The 7,614-nt window shown below is 47.6% G+C and overlaps 1 protein-coding gene across 1 annotated transcript in view; it reads left to right on the forward strand.

Annotated features, from left to right (window-relative positions):
* The first annotated feature begins 1,906 nt into the window (after nt 1-1,906).
* RGS17 (regulator of G-protein signaling 17) overlaps nt 1,907-7,614 on the forward strand; it is a 116,060-nt gene continuing 110,352 nt past the window's right edge. Inside the window, exon 1 of the mRNA XM_019550059.1 lies at nt 1,907-2,030. The gene's annotated coding sequence lies outside the window, so the exon portion shown is untranslated. The remainder of the gene's footprint in view (nt 2,031-7,614) is intronic.

Here is a 7,614-nt window from a genome sequence, read left to right on the forward strand (position 1 = left end):
TGGATCATTTTCAAGAGTAAGGAAATTCTGATGCACAAACCAGTCATCTTCTAGAAGATGGGTTGGCAACCTACAGTCTTTTGCCTGAATCCAGCCCACAGAGCCTTTGGATCTAGCCTGCAGAGGCATGGCTTTGGTGGCATTTAATGGCAGGTGGCTCTCCCTGCACCACAGTTGGGCACCTGGAGTGGGATTCTGGCACATGGCACTACAGCTGGGCAGCAGGAAGAAGTGGCAGCCTGGTCCTAGTGCCCACTTTCTCTAATCTGAGCTGTGTCATTCTAATTCCCTACCGGAAAACATTGTTGACCCCTGTTCTAGAAAGAAATGATTCTTGAAAGCCACTTGTTCCACCTTCTTTGCCTTGGGTTCTCTGGGTACGGCTGAAAGGGATATGGCTTCAATCAATTCTTTCTGATAACTGAAGTTGAGGTGGGCCACATGGAGGCCCTTGATACTTCAATCATCTGTGTTGCCCTTTTGTTATTTAAAAATGTAGACCAGATTTGCACATCTAGGTATACAACGCAAATACAGGAATTTAAAGTTAGGCCCCAACATCCTTATTTAGGCATCTAAGCAAACCAACTCCGGTTTCGGAAGCGCAGAGCAATGACTTTCATATGCTTAAATTCTAATCACTAGGAATCTGCGGCGTCAGTGCCAGGATTCAAGGATAGAGTCCAAATGATTATAACTGTTGTTCTCTGATAATTGGATTTGAGGTTTGGAAAGAAAATACAAGTGATGCCCATGCTTTTAGGAGCATTAACTTTATGGGGCTGTTTCATTTCAGCTGTGGTAGAATCAGGACAGTTTTGGCCTCCTGTTCTTGTAGTGCTATACCATCACAGTGTATTGGGATCTCAGTTATTCTGGTGGAATGAGAGGTGTGGTGTGGAAGGGAGATATCCAGTCAGCAGCATTCAGGTTCGAAATTAACACTTTTGCACCTTTCTCATATTATGATGTGTTGAGAGCCAGATTGTTTTCGTTGACTAACAGAAGCAACATCTGTTGTCTCTTTAGATGCTAGCATTCCTAGAATGGGAGTGGGATGCAACAGAATCCAGATGCCAAACAAGTGTTTCTCCAGAATGGGTGCACTGGGGGATATCAGAGTCCAGATTTTTAAGGTGCAGTGGGTACGGTAAACACGTTCTCTATTTAGACAGTGGCGGTTGTGAAAGTCAGGCAAAACAATTGGCAACATCAGCCAGGCTTCAGAAGCTATTGCCACATGTTTACACTCCTGGTGCAACTAGATGGTGTTGCAGTTGGAAGCACCCACACTTCTCCTCTGTGGAGCGTGGGTGGCCAAAACAGTGTCTAGGGGCTGGGTCCAGGTTTTGGCAGCATTTGCACTAAGGTGCATCTAGTTTGGGGCTGTTTTATGTGCATGCAGCGAAAGCAACAGCCTGCCTTTCTTTCTCTGTTTGCACAATGGGGGAGGGACAAAAATAGGTAGCATCCAGGTAGGGCGAGCCTTTGCCTTTTCCAGTCTGGATGCATTCATCCCCCATGCCCATTTTCCATTTCAAAGCCAGAGAGGACAGCTGTCCTAACTTGCCCCTGGCATCTATTTGGAGAGACAGGATGGGAAACATCCCCCTGACCCATCACGCATCCCACCAGGTGTCTTCAAAAGCCGCCCCGAAATGCAGCCCGGCTCGTGCCCGCCGGCTCCCACGGGGCTGGCCCAGGCTGGCCCCCTCCCGCCTGCGCGGCTCGGCAGGAGCTCCCGGGGACGGGGGCTGGGGACTGGCCGTGAGTCACAGCCTGGGGACAAGCGGGGAAACTCCAGCTGCTCGGGGAGGCTCCAGCGCTAGTGGCAGAGCGCATGTGCGCCGCCTGCCTCTCCTCTCCTCTGCTCTGCTCCGCTCTCCTCCCTCCTTTCCTCTCTCTCTCTCCCTGCCGGCTGGGTGCTGAAGTTGGGCGGATGGCAGCAGCCCAGCTCCGCTAGGGACCAGCTGCACCAGCCTTTCCCCGGGATCGCTCCGTGCCAAGCGCGCGCGTCCAGGCGGGGCTGGGTAAGGCGGACCTGGGCTCTTTGGTGTTGGGGTTTGGGGGGGAGGGGTTGGATTTGAACCTGAACCTTGGGAAATGCCACCAAAATGTCTGCTTGCTCCTGGTGCGAGGGGGAGGAAAATAAATTAATAAATAAGGGCGAGATGGGGAGGGAGGGAGGGAGGGAGAGGGTAAGGGATGGAGGGCAGCTGCGGAAGCACTCACAGGGGGGACTGCCTCAGGGGCGTGTGTGTGTGTGTGTGTAAAAGGGGCAGTGAGCAATGGATCGGCGACTGGGACTGCAAGTGTGTGCGTGTGTGTGTGTGTAAAAGGGGCAGCGAGCGACGGATCGGTGGGTGGGTAGGGGGGTGCGTGTGCCCGTCGCTCCCCTGCACCGCTGCACAAAGGGGCTGGGGCTGGGTCCCGCCGGCTTCCCCGTGCCCGCGGGTGCTGGCGCTGGCGCTGGCGCTCCGAGGCGCGAGGGACCCTGGCGAGCCCGCCAGGGGAGGGGATGGCCGGGGGGCTGCAATGTGACACCCGCCACCTGGCACATCCCCAACCGAGGCTGCCTCTCGCCCTCCCGCATGCCCCCACAGCGGCTGCAGGCTTCGTGCTGGGGGGGCAGGGGCGAGGAAAGCCAGGATGGCTTTCAAACGGGGCGGAGACGGAGAGATGCCCCTTGCCTTTCCTCCGCTGCCTCGCTTCCTCCCCCGGGCAGGGGGCCAGGGCTGCCCCCGGATCCCCCACCCCAGCGCCGGGGCTGCGGGGCCGGGCGGGTCCCGGCCCTTCATTGTTAGCATCCAGCCGCCCGCGGCTCGAGCAGGGGCCGGGAGGGGCCGGATCCCCGCCCCCGCCGGGAAGATGTCGGAGGCCGGAGGCTGGAGGAGGCCGGCTGGCCGCCCCCGGCCCGGCTGGCCGAGGGAGGAGGCATCCCCGCGAGCCGGGCAGCGGTGCCGCCTCGCCCGCCGCCAGCGCCCCCCTCCCGGCGCCTCGCCGAGCCCGCACCCCGCCTGGCAGGCAAGGCTGGCTTCCTCCCGGGGAGGAGCTGGTTCCTCTTCTGCCTCTTCTGCGGTCCCTTCAGCCCCGGGTTTCTGTTTTTCCGAGCAGCGCTCACCTCTCCCCTCCCTTGAGCCGCAGATGGGAGGTCCTGCCTAGCCACCTTGGGCTCCTGCAGCTCGCCTCCCTCCTAAAGCTCTGGCCCAGCTTATTCGTAGGGCGCCCGCCAGCACTGGTATAAGGGCGCTTTCGAGCTCAGAGTTGGGGTGTCCAGCACTTTGGAGGACTATGTCTCCTCCCCCCTCGTCCTGAAGAGTGTGGCCCCCATGTGTCACCAGCGCAGACGGGTTTCTTGAGAAGTATTTAGGTATCCAGCTCCTATTTATGTGCCTAACTCCCAATGATTTTAATGGGAGTCCTTTGCCTGGACACCTTGTTGAGCCATGTCTAAGATCTTTCTGAGCAATGAAAGGGGGGTGGGGATTTAAAATAACCTAAGTGAATATTGTGAATGTATCAGATGCCGACCCAGTCGCTGCAGAGATTGTAGAGACAACATTTATGTTGTTTTCATACATCAGTGCATTGGCCTTTACCTTTGATCCTTAGTGTCCTCAGAGTTTTTCACTGTCAGGGAAAATGGATGAAACCTCAGAAGAATAGGCTGCACTGGAGGAAAGCTGGGGAAGGGGAGTTAGCGACTGGCCATAGATGTTATAGCTAAGAAAGAAATAACCGGCACTGTGCAGCTGCACCAAGTGCATTCCCATGTATTTCCATGAATGCTAATGTTATTATAAGACTTCAGAAATGTTTGGCTGACTTCAGTTATTGCCCATTGAAATAAACAAAGAGGAATTACCCCTAAACATTGGTAAGAAACATCACCTTATATCTTTGAAAGTATTGTTTTGTTGTTGGTGAGATATCCCACCCTATCCAGAAAAACTCAGAGCAGCTTACAGATGAACAGCCCAAAAGATAAGAAACAAAAACAGACTCCCCGGTGGACATCCAAAAACTTTAAAACTCTACCCTATACCGCCCATACCCATTTCCTGTCTATTACTCAGGCGAGCAAATCCTCAGGCCCATTGTGGCCATGCTTCCCAATCCCCGTTCACAATTAGGTGTACAGAAACGTTTTTCTTTTCTTCCCACTCCTTGCCTACCCAGAAGCATAACAAGCAGAGTTGGTGCCCTGAGCAAGCCCTGGGAGAGAGCCTGGGGGGTCATGTAGATTCTGAGAGAGGGGGCACAAGTTCAAGAGTGGGGACGTGGGTCTCAGAGCAATCTTACCCATGCTGGGGGCTCTTGGCTGAGCTCCTGCTGCCCCTACCTCCACTCTTAAAACAGCAGCAGCTGGGAATTGTTTTGGCCCTGGGCAGAAAACAAGCAGTCCCCAGCATGAGTGAACTGTGGGGCTGCTCTTGCTTCCAGGACATGGACTCTGCAAGGCTGGGGGTGATTTCTGTGCCTTTCTTAACTTTGTGCCTACTCTCCCACCCCTAGATATGTTACTGTCTCCACGTGCATATCTGCCCCTACTCCCTTGCCTCACATCCAGGGGAGATACCCTCTCCTTGAATGTTCCTATCAAGTCTACTCCCCAGACTACTTGACCAAATGAATAGCCACAATGTGCAAGGTACCATGAACACACACAAGAGTGTGCAGACTCTGCCCCAAAGAGCTTATAATCTACGTAACAAGTCCAGATCAACAGAAGTATTAAGGTATCTAACTCCTATTTATGTGCCTAACTCCCAATGATTTTAATGGGAGTCCTTTGCCTGGACATCTTGTTGAGCCACATCTAAGATCTTTCTAAGCAATGAAAATGGGAAAAACTATAAAATAAATAATGTAAGTGAATATTGCGATTGTATCAGATGCCAACCTAATTACCGTAGAGACTGACTGTGCCCTCTCTCTCTCTCTCTCTCAAAAGCGCATAGAACACAGACAGGATAAATCTTTTGCAACTTTCTCAGGCTTGACCAGAAGGTTACCTTCTGGGTGCAAGGCCGATTGTTCTCCACCCTTATTCAGTCCTTGGTGTTTCTGCTGAGACTACAAATAAGAGTAGTGGGGCAGGGCTGAGTGTTTGCTTTTAATGTGATATGGACATTTGTGCACAAGGAACTGGCCTAAAAATATCAAGTCAGTTCATAAAGCTGCTAAACAGCAGTTCAGTGGTAATGACTTTCCTTCACTACTGATTTGAACCAAATGCAGACTGGCAACAAAGATTCCCTCTTCTAGTTTAGATCTCTGAACCAGCCAGTCCCTGGGAAAACATGGGCGGCTTTTTTCATGAACTAGGGTTTTTTTTCCTCTCAAAGTCAACTGAGTGTAAAATACAGTCTCTGGAAGGACATATAACTCCAACTTTTGCCTCTTTGCATGGTACTGTTGCTAATTGCTACATTAAAGATTCATTTAATGTAATGTTCATTATTTGAAAGGTAAGATAGAACTGCCCTACAAAAAAAGTAAGATGGTTGTGAAGGAACTGTGACAGAATTGCTCCTCCAAGAAAGGTCTTGAGTCAGGTTCATGCATAAGAACACTAGAGTATATCAGGTTTGCTTGGCAAAATATTCACCCAATGTATCCTGTGGATACAAGTAGGAATACCACAATTCCTCTCTAAAGAAGAATATAATTAGAAAAGATGGAGTCCTACAGAGCAGCAAAGCATGACGTGGAGTCCAAATACCACAGGCTGATGTTCAGAATGGATGCAATGCTGAAACATGACAATCTTCAGGGACAACACATGGATGAGGTAGATACGCATTTGAAGAGTGAGTCCCTCTACAAAAAATAAAATGCTAGCATAGACAAAAAGCTGAAACACTTCTTTCCTAAAAGTGAGAAAGTAGAGAAGAGGAGGCAAAGTTAACAGAACTCTACGGAGGACATAGTAAAAGTATTAAACTTAATTCAGGTAGACATCAGGAATTCCTGCTGTTTCTGCAACAACATGTGTATGTAAAATGTCCTTCACAATATAAATAATGTCTTCAACCAATTTGCTAAGCACATAACATTAACTTCCCCTAGCTCTGTAATGAGTAAATAGGGCTACTTGTCTATTTCATATCTTTAAATATGGAAAATATGGAAATTCTTAAAAGTACTATAAAAGCATAGGAAATAAAAGAGTGATAGTTATTACAGAGGTGTTTGTAACAACTGCTTTGTGATTCTTATAAGACTCTAGTTAAGGTTAAGATCTATTTTTGCATTTTGCAATAGTAAAGCAGGACTCTGTTTTTGTTTCAGATAAAAAAATACATTAGCCTCTGTATACTTCTTAGGTATACAGGTTGTAGCCATATTGGTCTAGAGGCAAAAGGAATCAAAACTCATGACAGAGGTGATATTTTTATTAAACCAATTAGATATTTGCAAACATATTATTTTATTTATTTGCAAGCTTTCAGGCACACACACCTTCCTATGCTTGAATGTAAATAAATAAAATAATTTGTTTGCAAATATCTAGTTGGTCTAATAAAAGATATCACCTCTTCCACGAATTTTGAGTCAGTATACTTCTAGCACTTACTCTAGAAGTGCAGAATGAATTCTCTAAGAATTTGCAAATACATCTGTTAATTAAATTTGAGTTAAAACTAATATATAAATCCTTTAAAAATGTAGCATCTGTGTCAACCTTTGTAATGTGATCTTAAAAAAGAAATAGTACAGACACTTAAAATTCTCCACATTCTAAAAATTAATTGAAACCTTGTACACAGGCTCTCTAAATTATATAAAGGAATAAATTAAGTTGTATTTACTCTAAGTTGTTCACAGTTGTATCTAATTATTATGAATATATTGGCTACAGGCAGGTTCAGGTCTACTCTTAAGTAGGGTCATTGTGACATTGTTTGCATGGAACAATTCTATTGCAGTTAATGAGTCAGTGGTACAATGGAGGCTTCATGCATGTCACAGGCATTCTCGCTATTACTTGGTTCAGCAGTTAATGCTCTTCAGTGTGTTACTGTCTGCATGCCGACTTGAGTATCAACACTTGTAAGGCTTTGCATGCCAATTTTGCCTTGTTTCCAGTACTCAGAAAAGCAGCAATGATGGGTGCTAAATGACCAGGAGCCAGGTGAAGCATTTAAAACACTCAGACATTTGGTCTCAGGGTCTCGGCTACTTTTGCCTTGTCTTCATATAACAAGGGTCCTCTAAATCAAATTAACAGTACACTTGGGCTGCTTTGCTTAGCTCTAGTGATTAAAAAAAAAAGTGTAACCATATAACATGCTCTGGCTGCTTTGTGTTGTTTCAATGAATTATTGAATCTGCTTTTAAATGTTAAAAAACAAAAACATCCCTATTATTTAAGGTCACTATCACACATCTTACAATAATAAGAACTATATCATGGTATCCTTTGGTTTTGGTTCCCTTTTTGGTGTTCATGTATGCAACTTTCTATAATTTCTAGGGATAAAGGAATTCCTAATAAATAAATCTATTAAAATGGAGATGAAAGGGAGGAGAGTGGATCCGGCTAACTACAGGCCCATTAGCCTGACTTCTATCCTGGGGAAGATCTTAGAAAAGTTTATTAAGGAGGCC

Source organism: Crocodylus porosus, unplaced genomic scaffold (genome assembly GCF_001723895.1).
Source record: "Crocodylus porosus isolate Cpor-Errol unplaced genomic scaffold, CroPor_comp1, whole genome shotgun sequence".
Lineage (NCBI taxonomy): Eukaryota > Metazoa > Chordata > Crocodylia > Crocodylidae > Crocodylus > Crocodylus porosus.